A 24,831-nucleotide genomic window follows, 5' to 3' on the forward strand; every position below is an offset into this window, starting at 1 on the left:
ATGATTTTTTTAATCCACCTTGGATTTTTTTCCCAATGCCCCAATGATTAGTATGTGTTAATAGAACAACAGTGCTCTATGCAAAATGGCGTATCATATATAGTGCATGCGATGCACCACACATGAGATATGAGGGTCACACAAATTTGAGAATTAAATTGTGTTTCTTAAAGTGCGTGTGTGTTCTCTAATTATGTTTTCTTTTTTTACAGATAGAAATATATTATTGTATCTTCCCTCTTCTATATGTAGTGAATCTATTCACAGCTTCTGTACCTTAGAGATTAACTATTCTCCCTTCTCCCTATTCTTATTGACTTTACACATATATGCATTTTTTTTCAACCATGGATCCATAACCGCGGCTACCGTATCGTCCAACATGGAGCTGGAATTTGGAGGCACAGGTAATCACAGCAATGACTGGAGGTCGTAGCCGTGGGTTCAATGGACCTAACGCGCTGCTATTAGGGCCCAATACACTGAAAAAGTACTCTTTGTACCAGAAAGATGCCTTTTTAAGAACAATCTATCACATACATATGTATATATGTACAAAACCCTATGTGAGCACCCCCCTTAAATAACAATTTGTAGCTGCGGCTTTAAATAATAGTCAATGAGCTCTAGCCACGGTTATACACATTTTCGTGTTTTAGGATATTATTATATTGTATTTGGCTATTTATATGTGCTAAGTAGTCCTTAAAGGGACTGTTTTGGGGGTACACTGGGGGCTGATTCAGAGATCGTGATAAAAGTGCTGTGGAATACCAACATTGTCCACACCATTAAATCGCCAGCGACGGCTCCTAGCTTAACACTTGACATCCAAACGGAAAAGAAACAGCTGATGTCCCACGACACTTACGTATTCCATAAAAGTTGTGCTATTGCCAGAAATGGATGCTGCCAAAAAGGAAGCAAACACACAAATACAACGCCAGCAGCACATGGAAAAGACAAACAAGTATGTACACATTTCTAAGCATTCCCACCCATTCATGTGCCTCCCCAATCATACCTCCATGTTTGCAGGCTATTCCGAGCAGGTGTTCTCCTTGGCCCAGATGCTCACGCTGTCCCAGCCATGCCCTATGAGCCCCTCCTCCTCTGAAGCCCCGTTCCCAGATGATCTGAATGCATAGTCTGTGCATGAAAAGTGGACCAAAAGAAGCCCAATTGCAATCTGGCAGAGCAATGCCCATGTTGCGAGTGCATGAGATAAATAACACAGATGAATTCCTGTGTCTGTGTTACACTTTCAAATTTAAAAAACTCAATATTGCAGTTTGTTGGCTCATGATGATCTGCATTGTGGTGATTGTAGTCTACCACAGACGAAGTTGCAAGAGAAACCAGAAAAACATATTCTCCATTAGGCCTCAGTAAAGACTGACTGCACTCACAACATATTGTGCAAATCTCCAAAAGATGTAACTGAAAGTCAAACATGAAAGCCCATTCAAAACAACAGCACATGAGAACACATGTGGACAAGTTCATTGCAGACCGATCTGTAATTCCGATTTCAACACCCACAATGTGTGCTCATGATCAAACGCACTATAAAGTGTCTAGTGTTTGATCCCCAGCAATCATAACAATAGTATATGCTAAAGCAACACCACCCAAACTAATGTGTCACCTATCCACAACAATCTAAAAGAAAATAAAAACTCCATGATTCTGAGCTTCATGTATTATAGGAAATGTGTCACTCTATCACGGAAAAACACAGTTGATTTCCCTTTCATCTCCCAGGTTACCGTTAATATACACCTTAGGCTTGTGCAGAAAGGGTGCTCTGGATTTGGATTTGGAATACACTCCCTGCCAGACACTAACACTTGCAATGGTTGTCAGGAATGTTGCTATGCCATATATCACAGCTTCCCAGGAGTGGCGAACTTGTTCAATTAGCGCCACTCTCGGGTCAGTTCTGAATCATTGGCATCATACTAATGTGTCTTTGGGCATTGACACAACAGTTTTTCTTTTTAGCATGCACCTCTGAATCGGACCCCAAGTGTAGTATTTTAGCACATCAGAAGTACTCTTTCGATGTTATTAATGAGCACTGCATTTCCTTCATTGGTTAGGTGTACTCCATCATCCATATAGAAATTGGCCATGTAGAACTGTTTGATGTTGTTGTTTGAAATCCATAATTGGTTGTGGTCTCTTGTGAATGCTAAAACTACTTTATTAACATTTCTACCATTAAATTTGGTGGTCCATTTCCATTTTTGCCTCTGAGTCAGATTGGAAAAGATAAATATGGTGTGATGAAAAGGTTCATTACTTTTCCCATGTCTTGTTTCATTATTAAAGTAAGCGACACACCTCATACATCCCCCAAATCATTGCCTCCACAATGAATTAGTATGAAGTTTGGCTGTGCTGTACTTCACAGACTGAAACATTTTGGAAAAACCCAGAACCAATTCATTCCCCACAATCCAAACCATTTTATTGTAAAATCTCTCAAACTAATGTCCATGGTAATATTGAGTTTCTCACAAAATGCCAGTAGCCAAAACAGCCAGCAGTCTCCGATCAGTAATACAGTTTTCAAACCAGCCATGATATCTGCAGTCTTTCTCATTTCCAGGAAAAATATTCCTAGTTTGAATTTCTAGTAATTTGTATGAGTAGGGTATGTATGATGTGTGTGTTTTGGTGTTTGTAATTGGTTGATGTTACTGTTTTAATTCTCTGTTTATCTGTGATAGGTTACAGTCAGCCATTTTAGTACTTTGGTTATTAAATATAGTCCTTTTTTGTGGTTTTGATTTTGGAATGTATAAAAGCTATAATTTTATGCAGCTTTGTCCTTCTGATTGGAGAACTCTCTATGCACTATAATCCCATTGTTTGTGTCCAACCCATGCTTTACCTGTTGTTAAACCTTGTCCACCCTACCTAACTCCAATCTTCTATATCCTAACTACTATGTATACTTTACCATCATCCACTTTAAATAACTCCATGAGCAGTCATTTATTGTACTGACACCTTTTAAGTACCATTGTATCACTACTTTCTCTTTTGTCATTTATATCCCATATTCAGATTTGGCTTAAAAAAAAGAATTCTTATAGCCGTGGCTATACAGAAAAGGGGAGTGATTGGTGTATTAAAGATCGTGCCTAGCAACAGCAATGGTTGCGGGGGTGTTTACCCGTGGCTATCCCACACCCACCTAGTGCGCTGCTTTAGTGCCTGTGGGTATAGGAGGCGCCCTGTTGAGCCTGGTAGGGTCCTAGCACATGTACTATACGGTAGGAAAATGGAATGGGTGGGGCTTCCCTCATGCCACGGCACATGCAGCAGATCTGAGCTCAGGCACACACTCACATTGGTTACAGAGGGAGGCCAATGCTAAGCCATCCTCTATGGGGAAATTCGCACCTTCTGGAACTCCTTAAGATGGGCCATTTTAGAAACTGGGAGAGACAGGGGGTTTGGTACCTGGGGATGTGGTGCAGAAGACCGGTCTCCTCCCATTCGAGTCCTTGTAGGAAAAGTTCAGCCTCAGGGATGGGGAGTGTTTTCATTACACACAGCTAAAGCATGCTATAACCAGACGTGGACTCCCTGCTCACTGTGCTTAGAGAGACAAAGCTTCCCCTCACTGATGAGGCCCAACAAGGCTGAAACACGTGTATGGGGTTGCTTTTGGTACTCCTGTTCAGAGAGGAATTGCCATAGCATTTCGGTGCTGGACTGCCCATGTGGGCGGGACAAAGACTGATATTCAAATGGATATTTCCCATCTGTGAAAGGTACAGTGAGCAAAAAGCATGTGCTGCAAACTCTCATCTCAGAACAGATTATCATGCCATGTTCTTTCTGGAGAGGAGCGCCTGCTACCCTTTTTGAAATTTTTGCAAGGAACCTGGGGTTGGTCACCCTGAGTTACCTGGGTGCAACCAGACGTGGACTCCCTGCTCACTGTGCTTAGAGAGACAAAGCTTCACCTCACTTAATGAGGCCCAACAAGGCTGAAACATGTGTATGGGGTTGCTTTTGGTACGCTTGTTCAGAGAGGAATTGCCATAGCATTTCGGTGCTGGACTGCCCATGTGGGCGGGACAAAGACTGATATGCAAATGGATATTTCCTATCTGTGAAAGGTACAGTGAGCAAAAAGCATGTGCTGCAAACTCTCATCTCAGAACAGGTTATCATGCCATGTTCTTTCTGGAGAGGAGGGCCTGCTACCCTTTTTGAAATATAGCATGCAATAAGGTCGCAATTTCCTGACATAAATGATATCCCACAGAGCTCCCACTCGAGGTGAATCTACTACTAGCCAGAATGGAGACAAAGGTTACATCAACGCTATATCAAGTAATATCTGCCTATGGGACGGGGGGAACTGGCCTGCCTGAGGGATAGGTGGGAGAGGGATGTGGGTCACATGGAGTCTTAGGAGTGGGTGGAGGCATTGATGTTCCCACGGGAGGTGGGCATATCAGCCAACCTCCGCCTCATACAACACAACATTCTTCATAGGGTTTATTATTCCTGTACCAAACTAAGTGGGTGGGGGTGGGTAGATAGCGATAGCTGTTTACTGTGACGAGAACTGGGGGGTACGTTCAATCATACTTTGTGGGACTGTCCTCAAGTCTGGGTGTTGTGGGAGATGTGTATATGCAAACTGTCAAGCATTATGGAAGCCGAGGTCCCCAAAGACCGAAATGTGTTCTGCTCGGGATATGGGGGGTTAGGGGGGCTCACTAAACATGAATGGACCTTCCTAGCTTTGGCCTTGGGACCAATCAATGAAATGGTTGCCTCCGCATGGGGGTCAATGGATCATCCCCGGAAGACTTGCTGACTCACTGAGTTGGACAGATGCATGGCCTTGGAGAGGAGGGTATATAACGCAAGACGATGTTCAGTAATGTTTTTGAAAGCATGGGGCAAATTGGAGGAGGGGGCGGGGGATAGGATGGGGAGGTATGTAGTTGTTAGAAACTGGGGGATTGATAATTTGACCTAAACGTCTGTAAAATGTTTCACATTTCTTGTTTTTTATCCTGCTTCCTGGAGTTGTTATTTCAAGTGATTGTGGTTTGTTTATTTGTTTTATATGGTTCTTCTTCATTATCTTTTGATGAAAAACAATACAAAATGTCATACAAAAAGAATGTTCTAGAAATCTTTAGCATCTGCATTTTCCTTGCTTATCCAAAATAATTGTACACACTGTTGCTATACATGAACATATGTATTGTGCAGTAAGATAAGTGCATGAATGGAAAGGGGAGTAGGGTTTGCCAAGTGCTGATAGGTGCCCAGAAGGGAAGTGCCAAGAGATGCCAAGGTGGAAGGCCACTGGCTAACTGCCGACTATCAAGGGCAGTACTGAAGGGAGGAGGGGGTGCACTGGTGTCGACTACATATAGGGCCTGGGACATGTGAGGTTTATGAAGGACCAGGCCATCAGTCTCAGTGGCAGCGATATGAGTTAGCAGGGATTAAATAAAACAGGAAAAGGAAAGCAGAGTTCTTAAAAGTTTCCAAAACCTAAGGAAGTCCAGCTGAAGTATAAGAGGAGCAGGAAGGATGTTCCAAACAGAAGCACCGGCCAAAGAGAGAGACTTGCCTCCCGCTCTCTGTTGCAAAAAGCGTTTGACAAGCAGAGAATGGAGTTACAGCAGCAGAGGGCTCTATCAGGGCAGCATTTACCGAGACAAAGTTAGAGATATTATAGTCCCATACCCCAGAAAGCCTTGTCAATGATACAGAGGATCTTGAATTTCATCCTTACAACCACCAGGAGACTATGTACACATTTTAGGGCTGCAGCGATACAAGCCCTAGGCTTGAGGTCAAAGATAAGTCTTGCAGCCCTATTTAAGATTAGCTAAAGGAGGCATAGACAACAAAGGGGGAGGTTAAGGAAGAGGCTGTTGCAGTAATACATCCTACAGAGGACCACGGCTCTAGAGACATTGAGCTTGTGCAGGAAGGTGAGGAATGGTAGAATAGCTATAAGGAGGTGAAGCTGAAAGTGGGTTTTCTTTACAAGCTACAAAATATAAGAACTAAAGGAGAGAGAGAACTTAAAGATGACACCAAGGTTTTTGGCCTCACAGGATGGTGACATTAGAGGGTCCAAAGAGGGTGGCCAGAGGGTAGGAGAAAAACAGGGAACAAGTGTCACAATAAGAAAGATCTCTGTCTTACTGGCATTGAGACAGAGATTCATAGCCACACACAATGCCTCAATGGCGGTCAAACAATCAGGGATAAAAAACTAGGACAAAAAATGTGTTGAGGGAAGTTTAAGGAAAGCTGTGGGGAATTAACATAACACTGGAAATGTTAAATGCTAAAGGTATTTGTACCGCGCACCGTCACCAACGGAGTTGATCCCCATGCGCTCTGGCGGATCTGTAAATGAGAAGGTGGGATGGGTTAGTAGGTGAAGCGGGAGTAGGATAGTGAAAGGAGTGGTGTTCTCTTGGCAGCTTCAACTCAGTATACACCGGGTGCTGAGCGTTGGTGCGAGTTTTGGGTCAATGCCAGTCCTCGTGTGCTGGTGGTGTTGCTTATGTGTTTTTGCACTGTTGTGAAGTGCGTGCGGGTTGTTGTGCGAGAGATGGTTGTGTGAGATAAGTTTGCAGAAATGCTGAGTTTTTTTGTTAGTTGGTTGTAAATGAGAAAATAAAAAGGACATCACGTTAGCGGGAAGGACGAAATATATATTGAAGAGCCACAATCATAGGATAGAACCCAAGGCTATTCTGCAGGTAGACAGTGAAGTGGTGGAGTACAAACGGGCCAGTTGCAGCTCGGAAGGGAGGTTATATATATATATATATATACCTAGAATTGCTATACACATATTACTATAGTGTGTGTGTGGCCAGTGGTCAGATTCGTGGGGGCATGGCACAACCACCACAATATAATGAAACCATATAACAAGTACATACAATACACCTTCAAATATCAAAACTCAACCAGAACCCCCTGCCATCCAAATAATGTCCAAGGAACACTAAAATTGACCGCAGACACAGCGGCATCTGCATGCCCCTTTTTCACCTATAGAAACAGCTCCATATCATCTTTATTCTACTCCCCCACCCTTTCCAGGCCCTCTTTAGGGCCACCAAAGAACCCTAAATGTCTTTTCCAGACTTTTTACCCCATCACACTATTTGTGGATCCAACATGGCGTCCATTGAAAAAAATTGACTCACCTCACTTTTTTTACCATCCAATCAGCAGGTGCATATGATGTCTGCGAACAGCACGCTGACCCCTGATTGGCCCAGACGTGTCTGCAGACTCTGAATCAGGAAGTAAGTCCGCGGACCGGACCCAGACATCACACATTTTTTTGTACCTACTTTTTGGGCATTTTTTTAAACTACTGGACCAATTTACACCAAATTTCCAAAAGCACTTTTGGAAGGGACCAAGCCACCAGTCCTGGTGCAAATTTGGTGAAAAATCGTCCATCGGTTTGGTCTATAGGCACGAACAAAATAATGTTTCCATTAGGTTTATGAGGATTTCCACACATTTTGGGACCCCCCTATAACTTTGCTCCCCCCAGACATAACCGCACTAAATTTTGCTGAATCATTGCCAGGGGGCCATATACTTGTAAGGTTTGGTGAGGATTCGTCCAGGGGGGCCAAGTTATAAGCCGCCCAAAAAGTGATTTCAGCAACTTTACCATACTTAACCATAACTGCATACTAAACCATAATTACAGACCTGCTACCGAGGGCCCTGTAATATTTATATGTGTTTGAATGAATGAGAAAAGAGATTTAAAAAGTGGAGATTTGCGGAAAACCAATAAACCATATCTATATATTTATAATACAAAGTCATGTTTGTTTGTGGGTTTGTATGTGGTGTTGATATTGGAGAATGGTCAGGTCTGGCATCATGAATTCTGTATGGAATTTTGCTTTTATTTAATTGCCAAATGAATGCAACTATTTCTAGCTCGATGGGTCATCGTGTTCCCGAGATAATTAACTTTTTTTTCAGCATTACGGTTTGTGGTGTCCTGCGCGCCATTTACAGATCATTTGTAGTATGTGCTCATCATCGTGCTGTCTGTGATGAAAGGGTCTTGCATTTTTTTGTTTTCACATTTTTTTAGAAGACAGTGAGTGTGTCTTTCTTTTCATTGATTTGTTTTGCAAGAAACTCGATACATGTTAATTTCGCTAATTAATTGAACACCAAATTTGTATTTACCTCCAAATTAAATTCTCACATGAATATCATGGGAGCATTATGTTTAAGGCAAACTGGCGTGAAATTCCTTGTATGGCCTATGTGAATGAGTCCATGCTCACCAGTAACATTCAGGTCCTGTTCCCTCCTGATGCATTACTGTCAACCAGGCAAATGAGAGCCAATAAGCAGGCGTTGTATCGGGGGGGCACAGGAAAAGAGAGGGCGTATGGAATGCACCACCTACTCTGATAGAAACCATGTACTGATAAGCAGGATGTTTGAGATTCAGCCTTATGTGGTCTTTGTGAATTGGGATGATATGCCACTATACATAAAATACATTCAGGTGACGCAAGTATATGCTATTAGAAGGTAATCAATTGGAAGATTTTAAAATCTCAATCAGGGACAAACCTTCCAAGTGGACTCCCAAACAAATTTATCAAGAGAAGAAATTAATTATTTAACAGTTCAGCTACCTTGCATGCCTGCTATCTATGTTTTGCCCAAGGCACATACACATTTCACAGTCTTTCCACAGGCTACACCAATGGTAGTGGTTTATTTGTATTTATTATTCTTATATAGCGCTTTACTCCAAAGCGCTTTACAGTTAACAGCATGAATACATAGAACATGATAACAGTAGAAGCAATTTACAAAATATGAATCAAACCAGTAAAACAGTATGTAGAACAATTAGCCTATGAGGTAAAAAGGAGGGGGAGGAGAAGGAAATGAGGAAGGAGAGAGAAGGGGAATAGAGTGAGGAAGCAAGAAGAGGGGAGGACATAGGAGAGAAAGGGGCAGGTTACGGGAAATATGAAGGGGGTACTAGAGGGAGGAGAGAGAAGGGGGAAGAGGGGATAGGAATGTCAGGGTGGGGAGTGGAGAAGGAGTGATTTCAAGGAGGCATGGAAGGAGGAATAGGTGTGGATGGAGCAGATGGAAAGAGGTTGGGAGTTCCAGTGTAGGGGGGCAAGGAGCTGAAAGGAGCGGAAACGAGACGAGGCACATGGTGGCGGGGGAACAGAAAGTAGGACGAGATGGACAGATCGCAGTGAGCGGAAGGGGGTGTAAAATGAAAGAAGAGAGGAGAGGTATGCGGGCAAGGTCATGAAGAGATTGAAAGACAAGACAGAGTCAGTGAAATTTAAGTTGGGAATGGAAGGGAAGCCAGCCAAGGTAAGAGAGTAGGTTGGAAATGGAGTCTTGAGGAGAGAGAAGACACAGGGTACAGATAGCGGAGTTGTAGAGGGATTTAAGGGGGGGCGAGATGAGAGGTAGGGAGTCTGAAGAGGAGAGAAGAACAATAGAAGAGACGAGAGAAGATGAGGGAGGAGATTAAAAGTTTAGTAGCATGGAAGGTGAGAGAAGAGCAGACTTTACAAATATTGAAAAGGTGGTAGCGACATGCGCAGGAGGTGAGAGAAATGTGGTGGGTAAAGGAGAGGGAAGAGTCAAAGTGAATGCCTAGATTACGAGCATAGGGAGAGATAGGAAGATTAGAAGGGGGAAAATGAATTGAAGGAGGGGGGAGGGTGGAGGAAGTGTGTTGGAGGGAAATAATAGGACTTCAGTCTTATCAGTGTTGGTTTAGTCTCTGTAACAGATAAAATATAACAATACATTGGGCCTCATTACACGTTGTGCGGTAAAAACCGCAAATTAGCGGCATGGCGCTATTAACGTGTCCGCCCTCGCAAGAGGGTGCTAATAGCGCACGATCACGAGTACGCGGACACGAGCATAGCGCCATGCCGTTAATGGCCATGCCGGTAAAGTACTCTAAAAGTCCCTTACCGGCTTCCACGAAAGTGCAGATAGCACCTCCGCCCACGCGCTACATGCAAATAGCGGTCACAGCTATTAGCGGTGACAGTTAAATTGCAGAACCGGAAATAGCGTCATCGCACAGGAACGGGAAAGAGCACGGCGGCCATCTTTAAAAACAAAATCCATTGCCATCCTCTGCCCCAGAACCTGTTTCGAGTTGTGAGCAGTGCAAAATCATCTGGGACACCTGCATCATGCCCAAGGCACTAAAAAAAACCTCCGACAGGCAGCGCAAGGAGAAATATACACCAGAGGAACTGAACATGCTAACACAGACCCTGGCTGAGAATGCCGAGGTAGTGTTTGCAAATGACATGCGCCGGCCAACCTTATTGAAAAAAAAAGCCATCTGGGAGGAGGTAGCTGTCAAAGTCAGTGCTGTGGGCACCAGCACGCGCACTGTGCGCGAATGCAGGAAGAGGTGGGACGACCTCAGACTGCGGGTGAGGGGCATCCTGGCTGAAAACCATCGCATTGCCAGTGCCGGTGGAGATGGTTCACCTATCCGAATGAAGGAATGGGAGGAGACATGTTCCAACCTGATTGCCGTTGAATCCATTGAAGGAGTGGGCAGCATGGAGTTCGGCGTGGGTACCACTTCAGATGGAGGTGAGTGTACACATGACAGGATGCGATGTGAATGTGCTGTCCCCCCCATATGTGAGCACAGACTCCTCTCATGCATGGACACACATCCACACATGCATCCATCCCTCACCATGTCAGTGTCAGACCCAAACACACACACATGCACACATCACCAGAGACAAGTTCCAAACACAACCATGCATGGATGAGGCACTGAACTGGCACATCACCTGCATCCACAACTACTAAGTCCCAATGGCCACAACTGCATCATTTATGTAATCTGCATTAAGTATATTGAAACGCAACCAATGCCATCCCCCTTCTCGTCCCTGACAGGCTCACATACAGATGGTGAGGATGCCACTGATGCATCCCAGGCACCAGCTACGTGCAAGAGGCCAAGGGCACAGGAGCCGGAGGACACCCCAACAACATCCAGGGGCAAGGGGGGAAGGCCACACCTGACGAGCAGAAAACATCGCCACAGTGCCACTGCCAGGGCAGTAGTAGCTGCACCAGAAACTGCAGCCCCACCACCGGTGGAGAACCCACTTGCACCAATGCCAGCCACCAAGGGCCCACCATCAGCTGCGGCTAGCTCCGCTGGTGAGGCAGCCGCCACTGCCCCCCTATCCGATCCGGAGGATACCCTAGTGGAGCCTATGGTGATGCACACCCCAAGCCCCCCTAGAACTCCAGAGCCAGCCCCAACCCAGACCCCTGGGTCTGATGTGACTGTTGAGGACAACTACCCAGCAATTATGTCTCCCATGTTACCTTCACCTGCTGCAGTGGGTGCATCAGAGGGGACAGCATCCAGTGCACGGTCACCCAGCACTGCCCCCCAACTGACCACCATCCTGGAGCGACAACATGAGCTGACTGTGCTGGTTGGCCAGCATGTCGAGGAGGCTGCCCGACTCAGGGAGAACATTGTGGAGACGGTGAGGCACTCCACTGAGAGAATGGATGCAAACACCGACAGGCTATGCAACGAGATAGCGATGCTCAGGGAGGTCCTTGTTCGCATGGCCGACACCATGGACCGCCACTTTTCACAGCCATCCCAGTCTGCCCCATCATCATCTTTGGGGTCGAGACAGACAAGCCCCCTCTGGCGTTCTACACGCACCACCAGGCGCACGACTGACCGTCCCCAAGATGCTGCCAAAGACAATGGCAAATAGGGTGCCAATGGAGATTCCTCTGTGTGAATTGGCCAGGGCAAACATGCCAGACACATGAGGGGCTGTTGGTGGGGGTTGGGGGGTAGGGTGTTATGGGTCTGTTGTGGTGGGTGGGGGGTAAGGTGTTCTGGGTCTGTTGTGGGGGGTGGGGGGTAGGGTGGTGGGATGTTTTGTTACTTGCACTTCTACACCTTTCTGTTTCTCAATACACTGGTTTATGAGCAAAACACAGGCTTGGACATCTTCATTGTGTATGTGTACTTTATTGGCGACAGGGTCCATTGCGTGCTCCCGAACATACACCAGTGCATTGATACCCATATCCATGTGACAGTACGTAAACATGTTCCTCAGAATATTTGGTTGATCAGATGCTGTCTCACAGCACGTCCCTCCTGCCCATCCCCTCTTGCAAGACCTGCATCCCCTTCACCACCGCCCTCATCACCAACATCATCCTCATCAGGTGCTTCCATTTCAACCTCAGGGGGCAGTGGCACATTCCGTCTGATACACATATTGTGCAGCATGACACATACCGTGGTGATCTTGCCCACCTTCTCATGTCCATACAGGAGAGCACCGCCAGACCTGCTAATGCACCTAAACCGTGACTTCAAAAGGCCAAAAGTCTGCTCGATCACGATGCGGGTACGGGTATTTGCACAATTGTATTCCTCCTCGTGCCTGTTCTGTGGGTTCCGTACAGGTGTGAGGAGCCAGGTCTTCAGGGGATAGCCCGCATCACCTGTGTGGGGGAAGGAACGGGGTCCTGTTACTGTTCACCTCAAGAGCGGCCTGTTCATATCACACAAATTGACAGCATACATGCAGATGGTCTGGGTGACAGCAACGTGCAAGGGGGAGGTAGACCCTGCAAGTAGACATGCCACAGTCATGCCTCAAACAGTAATTGACATGTCCTGGGTGATGCGAGGTCTTCGGTGTCCCTGGGCCAGGCAGATATGTTTCCACACTGCTGGTGTACTGCCATTCCAACATTGATGTTGCCATGCAGAGAGGCATCTCTTCAGTGGTGGAATAGGTGCGTGGGGAAATGCTATGGCTAGTGGTGATCCCTTTGCATGCATTATAGGGCACAATGCCTTATTGATGTTGTGCTGGACTAATTCAGGATGCAATCCTGATGGCATGTGTGGAATTTTTGTATTTTGTGGCGTGGAATGTTGTGCAATTTGTATGTGGATGGATGTTTAATGTTACTAGACCTGGAATGTCATCTGTGTTGTGTAGCCTATACTTGCATGTCGGTTCATCTCAAGTACGTTGCCGCCTTCCCAGATGGACATTGCTGTAAATCTGTATGTGCATTTTGCCCACATACGAGAGGCTACACCCAGTTGGAGTACGTATCTCCCCCCCACCTTCACACCCAGTTGGAGTACGTATCTCTCCACCCCCCCAGTCACATTGTCATGTGCATGCCCTGCTACTCACCAAATAGCCACAAACGTTGTCCGGTGTGTTGCTCCATGTAGCGTGGGATAGTTGAGTTCCGCAGGACCATGGAATCATGGGTTGATCCGGGAAATCGTGCACAGCAATGTGTGATTATCTTGTGGGCGTCACATACCATTTGGACATTGATAGAGTGGAATTGCTTCCTGTTTTGGTAGACTACTTCATTGTGATGTGGGACCACCAATTCCACATGGGTACAGTCGATGGCCCCGATGCAACTTGGGATGCCAGCCAGTGAATAGAAGCCAACTTTTGTGTTTGTGTTTGCAATCTCCTGGGCAGTCCGTGGCATGGATATGTGTTGAGGTGCATGCTTCAGGAGGGCATCGAGTACCTGGTTCAGCGTGCGGGAGAATACTGGTTGTGAGATGCCATGCATGTGTCCCACTGTATGCTGGTAGGTGCCGGTGGCCAGGAAGTGCAGCACACTCACCACCTTCAGTAGCGGGGGGATGGCAGTTCTGATGTCTATGAGGCTCACAATGTCGTGGTGGATCATGTCCACGATGCTGGTGATGGTAGCCCTGTCCAGACGGTACAGGGTGTGTATCTGCTCAGGGGTTAGGTTAAATGGAGTGGCTCTGATCCTGGGGATTGGTGGGAGCCTCTGTTGTATGATTGGGTGCCGTGGTGGTGCTTGATGTGCCTGTCTTGCCCTCCTCCTCCTCCTCCTCCTGCGTCTCCTTTGTGCTGCCTGTTGTTGCAGATGCACTGCAAGGAGGTCCTCCAGGCCATGTAATGCTGCCAATATTGGAACCATCCTGGTGTGGGAAGGGGTGTGGGAAGGGGTGTGGTGTGCTCCTTTTGAGCTGCCACAGTCTCCATTGCCTCCACCTGTGCTGATATTGTCCACGTGTGGCAGGTGGGAACACTGCTCAGTTCTCTTAACGGGTGGTTCGCGATGGCGGTATTAGCGCCATGGCGGTAAGGGGTTTTAGGTGCTTTACCATGCCGCTATTAGCATGGCCGCTTGACTCGTGATAGTGTGCTATTGGCGGCATGGCGCTATTTACGGGATGGTGGGTCGCGCGGACGCGGACTGGCCGCTATTAGTGGCAGCCTACTTAGCGGTGCCGCTAATAGCTGTGAGCCGGGTCGTGATCTGCATGGGGATTTAACGTTACCTGTATTCCATTACCGGTAACGTTAAATCCCTACCACCTACCATGTAATGAGGCCCATTGTTTGGCATTTGATGCGATTGACTATTTCCACACGCATGTCCCAATAAGTAAATCAGTAAATAAGTAAATCAGAGTAACCAATCATCCTTGCCGAGGGCCAGGTTCACTGTCCAGGAACCAAAGTTAAATCACCATATTTTGTACTTACATTTTGACAGTTTTAAAAAAATAGAACACAGGACACATCAGAAAAACAATGCTTTGAGGTGCTTGCTGATGCTGCTAGTGCATGTTTTCTGCAATCCCGTCCAGCACTTAGATCTGTAGCCAGAAGCAGATTTCTTTCCCCATTCAAACCTATCCTGATTTCCAATAACTTTACCACATAGCCCGTCCCGGGTGGCCATGCCCACTTTAACCACAATGCTGGTCCCTTGTGGTGATGGCCAGTTGCCAGATTGTCTGGGTCATGGACTTTGGCCATAACCCGGACAACCTGGCCAGTGGCCAGGGCCACAGGCCATACCCCAGTCACCTAAGGTACCTACATTATGACACTTTTAAAAAAACAAAACACAAATACACTTGCGAAACCATGTTTTCATGTACTTGCCATTGCTCCTTAAACGAGTTTGCTGCAAATCCGTCCATGTTTAATTTTTTGAAAAATGTCAAAATGTATGTACAAAAAATTGCATTGTAACTTAGCCACCACTTCACAGAATCCATTGATACGTTGCACAAACATTCATGGTTGGGTCTATAATCTTTCTTTAAACGTTTGCACAGATATGTCAAACAGCACCAAAGTTATAAGCCATCTCAAAACATTGAGACACCCCCTCTAATATTTCCCCCTCTTGATAAAATGTCACCAAACTTTGCAAAAGCATTCAACTTCGGGCCTTAAACCTGTTTGCAAACCTTTGTGTAGATTTGTCAAACGGCACCAAATGTATGAGTCTTTCAAATAATTTGGGACCCCCCTCAAAATTTTCTCCCTCTTGGCGAGACATCATCAAACTTTGAAGAACCATTCAGGGCCTGGTCTAAAATGGGACTGTATGATTTTATGCAGTTTCATTGGGTGGAGCCGAAGATAGAAGCCATCCAAAAACTGTTTTTCACCAACCCTATAATGCAGAACTATGCATGGATGCCTCCGAACATCTGAAATGTACGCAGGCATAGGAGATGAAAAATCACCAGATTTTTGCCTTTTTGTGGCAATATCACATCCCATCCTCATCGCGTCTCACCTCCCCAGAGATTGTTTAATTATTTTGACAAGTGTAATATTGTGTTTTTTATATGTTTTTACCACAATGTTCATGGACTAAGTGCACAGTCCGCGAATGCAAAATGGCGACCATTTCAATTGTTTTGACGCACCTCACCTTTTTCGCCATCCAATCAGCAGGCGCTTATGATGTCCGTGTACAACACACAACCTCCTGATAAGTCTAGACGGGTTAGCCAACCCCAAATAGGGAAGTGAGTTTTACCTACTTTTTGGACATTTTTTGAAAAACTAGTGCATGGATTCACACCAAATTTACAAAAGCACGCTTTTGGGACCAAGCCGGTGCTCCTTGGACAAATTTGGTGAAAATACATTCATGGGTTTGAACTGTACGTGCAACCAACATTTTATTTCCATTGTGTCTATGATGATTTCCAAAAAGTGTAATATTGTGTTTTTTAATATGTTTTACTACAATGTTCATGGACTACGGGTGCAGTCCGCGAATGCAACATGGCGACCGTTTCAAATGTTTTGACACACCTCACATTTTTCACCATCCAATCAGCGGATGCTTATGATGTCTGCAGACAGCACACCACCCCCTGATTGGTTCAGACTGGCCCGCAGACCCCGAATATGAAAGTGCGTTTTACCTACTTTTTGGCAATTGTTTTAAAAACTACCAGACAGATTCACACCAAATTTACAAAAGCACACTTTCAGGACCAAGCCGTTGCCCCTGGCACAAATTTGGTGAAAATCCATCCAGTGATTTGGGCTGTAAGCGCGACCAACATTTTATTTCCATTGCATCTATGAGGATTTTCAAAAATGTTGGGACCCCCCCATAACTTTGCCCCCCTGTGGTGAGGATTTGTCCAGGGGAGGCAAAGGTATAAGGTGCCAAACAAGTGCTCTTCTATGTTTTGAGCAACTTTGCATAGCTACAAGGCCGCTACTGCAGGCCCTGTTATATACTTCCTGCACAAGTTAGAGAAAGGAGGACATATCTCTCAGTATTTAGGGCATGCACTGAACTCTGCCACATACCTTAATAATGACTCAATGCTCGACCTCTTCATTAAATCGTTAGTTTTATGGAAGTAATCCCTTTAATGGATTTTATTTTTTAAACCTTACTTTCATCATCTACCGTTCTAATTCTTCATTCAGGTCGAGACTGAGCTGTTCAAAGTGCCTCTTGAATGAACGCGTAAAGGACAGTGGTTTGGGGTCTTTAGTACCCACCTCACTGATAGAAAAGTATTTAGATTAGAAGACTGCATTTCCGATAGGAAGCAAGGGGTCTCATGATTGACCAGGCTCTAATGATGGCTAATCCCTGATCCAAGAGCAGATACTCCGTTGTCAATGCCTTGGTTAGACCAAGTGTCAATCAGCAAAGTCCTTCCTCCCTTTTGATCCGGTTTGGATGATCATAAGCCATTATTTAAGACCCATACAGTGCTATTGGTGTAATTATTTGTCTTTAAGCGATAATCAATGGTTTCATGCTAAAATCCCTCTATTTTGTGTTAAAGTCTTCGGGTCCATCCAGTTTCTTAGCAGTGTTGTTCCTCCTTTCACAAAACATTTAATCCTTGGCTTTGATGTGTTTATTTCTACATGAAGCTCACTTGTGATAATCCTTTGTGAGCCAGTCGGGATGACCCAAAACAACAAAGTCCTCCAAATACCCAAGACATTGCAGATGAGGTTTCCCCACTTTGGGGGGAAAGTACTACTTTTCCCCATTTTTAGGGAAAAGTTCTACTTTTTCTTAGCATACCAAATACATTTGCAATGTGCAAATAAAAAAACAGAGACACCAGGACAGATCCTTACTTGGGCCATGTGCTTGTCCATACTTGTTTTGTGTCTTTGTCATTAATGTTTACCCTGACCCTTTCACTTGTGTTCGTGAATAATGCCACTATCATTTTTAATAATCCAGGCACTATTCCCCACTACTATAATGTTTTACATAGTGTAGTATGGCTTACTCTCTCGTAGGTCTCAGAGTAGTCCACAAATAAGGTACACAATGGCCCTCATTACGACCCAGGCGGTAAGTTACCGCCTGGGTCGTACCCTTACCACCATGGCGTAAACTAAGTTTACGCCATGGTGGTTGGCGGATTTACCGCCCCATTCCAAGGTGAGTGGGGCGGTAAATCCCCATTTCCCATTTTACCCTTCCCCATTCCCATTTTCGCCCCATAGGGCATAATGGGAATGGGGAAAGGCGATAATTACGGCACCGTAAATTACGGTGCCGTAATTATCGCCAAGGTCCCTTTGCGGCATGGATTTTAACGGCTGCAAAAAAGCAGCCGTTAAAACCCATCCCGCAAAGGGAACCTTGTAATCAGGCGTTAAGGGTCGGCGCCGTTTACGGCGCCGTAAACCCCTTAACGCCTGAGTCAGAATGAGGGCCAATGACTGATTCTGTACTTAGTGACTTTTTTATGAGTGTGTCCAACACCAGAATTGTTGCTCTAGTCACAAGGCCTGGTGTACATCTGGTTTGAAAGGGTGACAACATCTGTTTTTCCCTACCCATAGTGTGAGTTTTTTTTCTCCAGGAATATTTTAGCAAACAGCATGTGTGAGGCATCAAGCATTGCAAATAACATACAGTTCAATGGTCCTGTCCTTGTAACCTTTTTGTAGATAGGAATTAATATTCCACTTTTCCAGGAGCTTTTGAGGTATCCAACATCAAAGATCCAGTGAAAAACCTGTCCTCTGGTTTGAGATGCTTGTGTTGATACTGCATAGCACAACACGTATGGTCCTGGGCTCTTAATTTTTTTAACTTTCCAGTAAGTTTTCAGTAATCACTGAAAGCCACTCCCAACCTTTGGAAGGACAACCCTTAGACTCTCTATGAATAACGCATTGCTAATTTTGCTGTGATGCAAAGATTTGTAAGAACATCCCCTTGTGCCTGTTACCTAGCTAGGGGGCAGAAGACTGCAAACTGGACAATGCAGTGTTATCGGAAATCCCATTTTATAATCCCATCCAAAACACCATTTCTGCCACTACCAATCTTCTGCTCTTCACCATCCTCCAGATGCTGAAAACACTTTCCCCCTCTTTTAGACCAGGGTGCTGCACTTTTTCAGAATTCAATGCTCCACCGTCTACCTTTTCTACTCCTCATTTCATTATGAAGTAACCCCTGCAGGGATGCAGCATCACTCTGATACAGACATCCTGGTGCAAAATAACAACCTAGTGAGCTGTGGCCTTTGATGCCGGATTTTATTTTGTACTGTGTAAGAGGAGTTTGGGGCTTGCAGGAGAAATCAGGTAAGACCTCTGGGAGAAAGAAGCAGGGATTTTGACCCCTGATCCATGCAAGATAAGCACACATGAACCGGGTACTTCCAACCTGCACCCATCAACACCACGGGTTTTGCATCTGCTTTTCCCTCTGTCCCACCAATGACACCCACCGCACTTTTGTTTTAAAGTGTCATGTACAACAAGGCCACCAATCGTGGCAGAAGGGCACTATTCAAGACCATTTACATTGCAGTAAGTTGAATTATGCTTATTAGGCTGCCTTTGTTTCTTTCAGAGTTTTCTGCCAGTCCCTCTCCAACCGTGGCTTATTCAATGTGGTAAGTATAAGAACTCCCCACAGAACAAATGAGCGGGGATTGGATTTTACATATTTCTGGGCACAACTAGTATCATTTACCATACAAGAAAACCTTTTGGTGCAGATGAGAGTTGCAGCAGGTCTGGCCACACCCCCACATGGTCCCAAGCATGAACGAAAGCACAAACTGAGAAACGTTCTGTAAAAACTTGGTAAAACATTAATGGTCACGCAGCCGCCATGAAGAGCAGAACAGGTTGTGTGACACAACTAGGGTGAGAAGTAGTGTGCATTCCCAAAAACAGGGAAAGGTTGTCAAAAACCCAGACAGTGTTACACAATTATTATAGACATGGGCAGGTAAGGAGCGATTGCAACGTACATGGACAGGGAATAATGAATTCAGGCATACAAGAATAGAAGAACACTAACATGACAGCGGAAGAACAGAAGTACCAACATTACTCAGACCCTTACCGTGCAAGGTCTCAGTTTTGAAGTATTTCAGCTTAACACAAAATTCCAGGCCTCACAATGCTCAGACAGCAGTCCAAGCACCAAGGTCAGTGTGCGAAAGGGAGTTCTGCCGAAAAGTTGAAACTGCATAGGATAACATTTCCTAGGATAGTGTACAATTAAAGTTAATTTGTTTCTATGGTAGCAGCGAGAAAATAGACATATCTTTGAATGGCAGGTACAAGTAGCTGCCGTGCCAAATGATCCCATAATGAGTAAACATAGAGCGCCCCAAGTGTCCACTGAAGAAAAGGTACACACATGTTAGGACAGTAGAAAATCCAAAACGTAGTTGGAAACAGTTTTAGCACAGCGGCCCCTCATCAAGTTATTGGAACAGTGACCATTTATTCCATGCCAAATTAGACAGCACACCTGCTAGGCTCATTGTGTATCTTGAGAGGGGGACGAGAGGCCAAGGCCACAAACGTGTCTGGAAAAGAGAACATCGGCATTGGAACAAGATGGAAGTAGCTTTCAAGGCCAGCTCACAGTAGTTCACATATCTCGCCTTCCCAACTACGTACCTTGCCACCGCATAACATAGCCCAAAGCTGGATGAAAAAATCATTAAACAATCAGAACCTTCTTTATGTTATCGACTAGTGTAGTAGAATGCCAACCAATGGCAAGTTAGATTGGAATGTATCAGTTTCAGAAGGATGAACGTAGGAGGAGTTATTAGTTGTGAAAGAACCAATAGTAAAAGTTTTACTTAAAATAACTACATGTTGTACAATCCACAAACCAATTGAATACGTGAATAGAAGTTGTGTATGTTAATTACTAACCATGAAATCAGCTGTGATATTTTTTCTAACTTAAACCCTTGTTTTTACTAGCGCCATTTGAGATTGCCTTTTGTACGCTTTCCCGCCCATTCATATCTGAATAAAGCTGGGTTTTCTTGTGCACTTGAAGTTACTCTGTTTACTGGGGTTTTTCTCTTTACACATATACCTGGGCCTATCATAGCATTTTGGAGGCACTGCTGAGATACGTAGACTCTGGCAGATGATTGAGGACTTCTCACAGTGTCCCCCTTGGACAGTGGATTCGGCCTGATGGGAGCGTTTACTAGCATACCTATGGAGAGGTTATCACTTGCCTAGTTTCTGCAAGTCCTGCCTGGTCTCACAGGTGGCATGATGGGCACAGAGGGCAGAACAGGCAGGGAGAGGAGGCGCGACACCAATGGATTATTTGGAGGTAAGTATGCAATAGATTGAGATTGTGTATTGTTGGTGTGATCTAGGGAGGACATTGTGTTGACATTGAAAAGAATTGTGAAGGAGGGGGTGAGAAAAGGAAAGGGAGAGTGTGTTGAAACTGTGATTGTTGTATTTCATGGTAAAATGGTTTTATGTTATTATAATGCAGATACCCCAATTGCTCATTTGTCTAAGACGCTTCCTCAATATAAAGAAAATATACTCAAATACTATGTACAATGGGTTAAAAAACAAATGGCAACTTATTTCAGCCATGGTCTCAAGAAGGGATGCTTTTGAAAGATTTGCTGCAACATGGTGAACCCGTGTGTGCCTTTTAAGATGAGGTAACAGTATCTGAGATTGATGGGGATGCAGATCTTACTCATACATCAATAATCAGACCAACTCAGTAAGTTTGGCAAAATAATGGCTGTTTTAATAACATTTGTTAACACCGGGCATTAACGAACGCTGCATAGCACGATCTCAATACATTTCATAAAAATGTTTAGTTTTTTAGCAAAAACCTGTCATACGTGGCATCATACTACATGGCAAAATAAGAAAACCTAATAGGGTATGTGATAGGCTTAATAGGAAAATCTACATATACTTTCTATGGGGGACTGGATGGTGATTGGGTCTCTAAGATCAGGTGGGCAACTAAGCCCATCCCAACTGCAATAATCTTCCTTGTTAGACTAATACACACTATACTATTGGCTTATCAAACTATAGGGCTCCTTGATACATGGCCCCCTGTAATTGGTTGGCATGCTTGTACCCTTCTGGAATATTGCACACTCTAGCCGCATGCAAGCTGGTACGCCAGGTGCTGGTGGGTTGGCCTGGACATGCCTCACCACCCAATTAGCCCAACATCCATCATAACTCCTGTGGTCTGCCATTCAATTAAATATGTTTGAACTTGGCCTCGTGGAGGCTCACTGTGCCTGATAATAAAAGGGAGTGAAGGCATGGCCTTATCTTCAGGTCTCAGTGTAGCTTGCCCCAAAGTCTATTTTCATCTGACTGACCATGTGACTAGAGATCACATTTTGAGCTCCTTCATTGCATTTAATACTATTGAATGAAGAAAGAAGAAACCTTGGCACTTCCAGTGTTTTTCCATTACACCTCACACAGGAGCTCGGCTTTCTTCTCACGTTATTGTATCTTCTTGAATAGATAACCAGGCTCTTGGCAGCCCCGATTCTTGACACTGGGCCAGACAAGCCTACTTGAATCTTCCTTCGCCATCAGCTATTCTTATTCTGCTGCGCCACACTTCCAGCCCTTTCATTCACGGGGTCCAAGTTTGCTAAAATGTGTCGTGGAACATCCAGATTCTATACATTCCTATATATATATACATTGGCGCATCGCCTGCAGTCTATTCACTACATAGCCAGCCTTATGATTACTTTGTGTACTTGCGTTACTGCATCTGTACATTTGTAAAATGGCTTTGCATTTTCTTCAGTGGTTCTCCACACGCACAACCTTCATTTCGCACCCGAAATGTTGCTTACTTCACTACTTCAACATCAAATTCTATAAGGTCTGTATTCTTTCTTCATTGACATCTCTTCTGGGTGCGTCATTTCTGCTTTATGTGATGTCACCAGTATTCTCTTTCATTCACTTTCACACTTCTTCTGGAACTTCCTCATCATTTCTTCATGGACACATATAGGGTTTTCTCAATGGATACCTTGTTTCAAGGACTCGTCGCGGCATAGGTACCATTATTGGTTTTGCGCATGTCGCAATTTCCGGCTACCAACATATAGGCAGGATGGGGGCGGGACTTCCGGTAGGGGTACTTGGCTTCTCCTCTACACTATATTTATGTACCTGCACACCACACACAAGGGAAGGAAATTACAGAGCAGACAAAGCATACTCAAATTATGGAAGATATTTGAGGAGTAGGAGCAGATCATAAAAGAAAGTATAGGTAAAAGAGGAGACGATGGGTGTGTGCAGCCCACAGCTCCGCCTCCCCCTCAACTATGCGGTCTGATCTCTATCATGCCAGGATTATATTCAATGCAAGAAGCTGCTGCAGGGTATAGTAATCCCTGATTTGTGCCCCCGAAGTGGGAAGGTGATATTAGAGACAAAGAAACAAAAGGTGGCACAAAAAGCAAATTAGCAATACGAGTAGAAAATGATAAACAGCCTAGTTGAGAAGCACAGCTAAAGGGAGCAAAATAAGATTTGAAGAAGGTGAAAAATATGATGGGGGGTCAAGAAGCAGCAGTTTCACCAGACAAATGGGTGAGAGGTCATATATTATTTAAAATAGACAAAGAGAACACTAACAATGACAGAGTGAATGCTCTGGAAAGAGGGGACATAGCTCGTCCTTGGCACTTAAGGGGTTAATGAAGGAGAAAATGTTAGAAGGCTTTGTATGGTGAAATACTGAAATCACCAGAAAAGGCCTTGGCACTGGGGGGGAAAACCCATGGCAGTTAAAATTAATGTGTTATCCAGGTTGGCTAATTAGACGTGTTTCACACTGTACAGGTGAGCAGTGGCAGGATGTATGGCTGATGTAGGGACCAGGCTATGAGGGTTAATATGTTATCTTAGTAGTACATGCTGGTCTCTTTTTCTATAGCTCTTAAAGGCTGATATTTCCCAATTGTGAGCTGAACAAACAATGTTAATATAACACACATTTCTTACAAAAGAACAGCTTGGGATTTGCACTATAAACTCAGCTGGAGGCACTTTCACATTTATTTAGTAAACCCTATGTATGTATGGTCTATTTCTGACACGTATTGCAGATTTACCCCACTTGCTCAGAGGGATGCCCAGTGGTCACATCATTATCCTATCTCCTGTTGCCGTTCAGGTGGCACCAATTCACTCACTAACCAGTAACCCAACTCCCCAGTATCAGGCTACATTATACTGCAATGGAATAGGGCACAAATGAAGATCACTGTCATCACTGCTTGCCTGCAAAACAACGCCCTAACATAGGATACTAAACCCCTGCTAATACTAGCAAAATATGACGATATAAGATAAAAGCAGCACACAATCATGTGAAATAAAAGGTGCTTAAGCATTCTTACAGGGTAGAGTACGGAAACAATATACATATTTTCTTTTCCTTTTCATAAACACAAATACAATAGTGACTTAATATAGATCATGGGGCTTAGATTGGCACTGATTCAACCGTTTTTAAAGGAGTGTAAGGCCTTGTAGGTAAGTGAAGGTGCATGCAAGTAAACAGTCTGATAAGCGATGCCACTGGTTGGTCACAGGTGGCTTCCTCTCGGTCGTTCTCCTTCACAAGATTAACAATTATTGTACCATTGCGTCAGGCTAATACTAAAGCAATATTGTTCAAGGATGAAGTGCACTTTTTGGTTGTAATTGATAAGGGTGAGCATCAATATGGCAATAAGGACCCGTTCTGAGGGCTTCACTGGCTGCAAGGGCCTTAACACCGGGCACCTGTGCTGTTACCGAGCCGGTGAAGCCCCCAGAGCGGGTGCTTATTGACATTAGCACCCCAAGGTAAACCCTTGAGGTGCTAATAGCAATACAAAAACGTAATAAACCCACCCGTGCTGCTTTGTTGGCTGCGGCTAGCCAGTAGTTGTGATGTAAATGGAAAGAGGGGATCCCCTCAGAGCCCCTCTTCCATTTTCATGGCTGAAGTAGTGCAGAAGGAATCAGAGCTGTGAGGGCCTGGCGGAGGCCCCATTAAGGTAAGGAGAGGGGGTGGGGGAGGGGGAGGGGCTTAAGGTGGGGTGTGAGGCAGTAT

This window comes from Ambystoma mexicanum, chromosome 7p, assembly GCF_040938575.1.
Source record: "Ambystoma mexicanum isolate Mex_15411 chromosome 7p, UKY_AmexF1_1, whole genome shotgun sequence".
NCBI classification, from domain to species: domain Eukaryota; kingdom Metazoa; phylum Chordata; class Amphibia; order Caudata; family Ambystomatidae; genus Ambystoma; species Ambystoma mexicanum.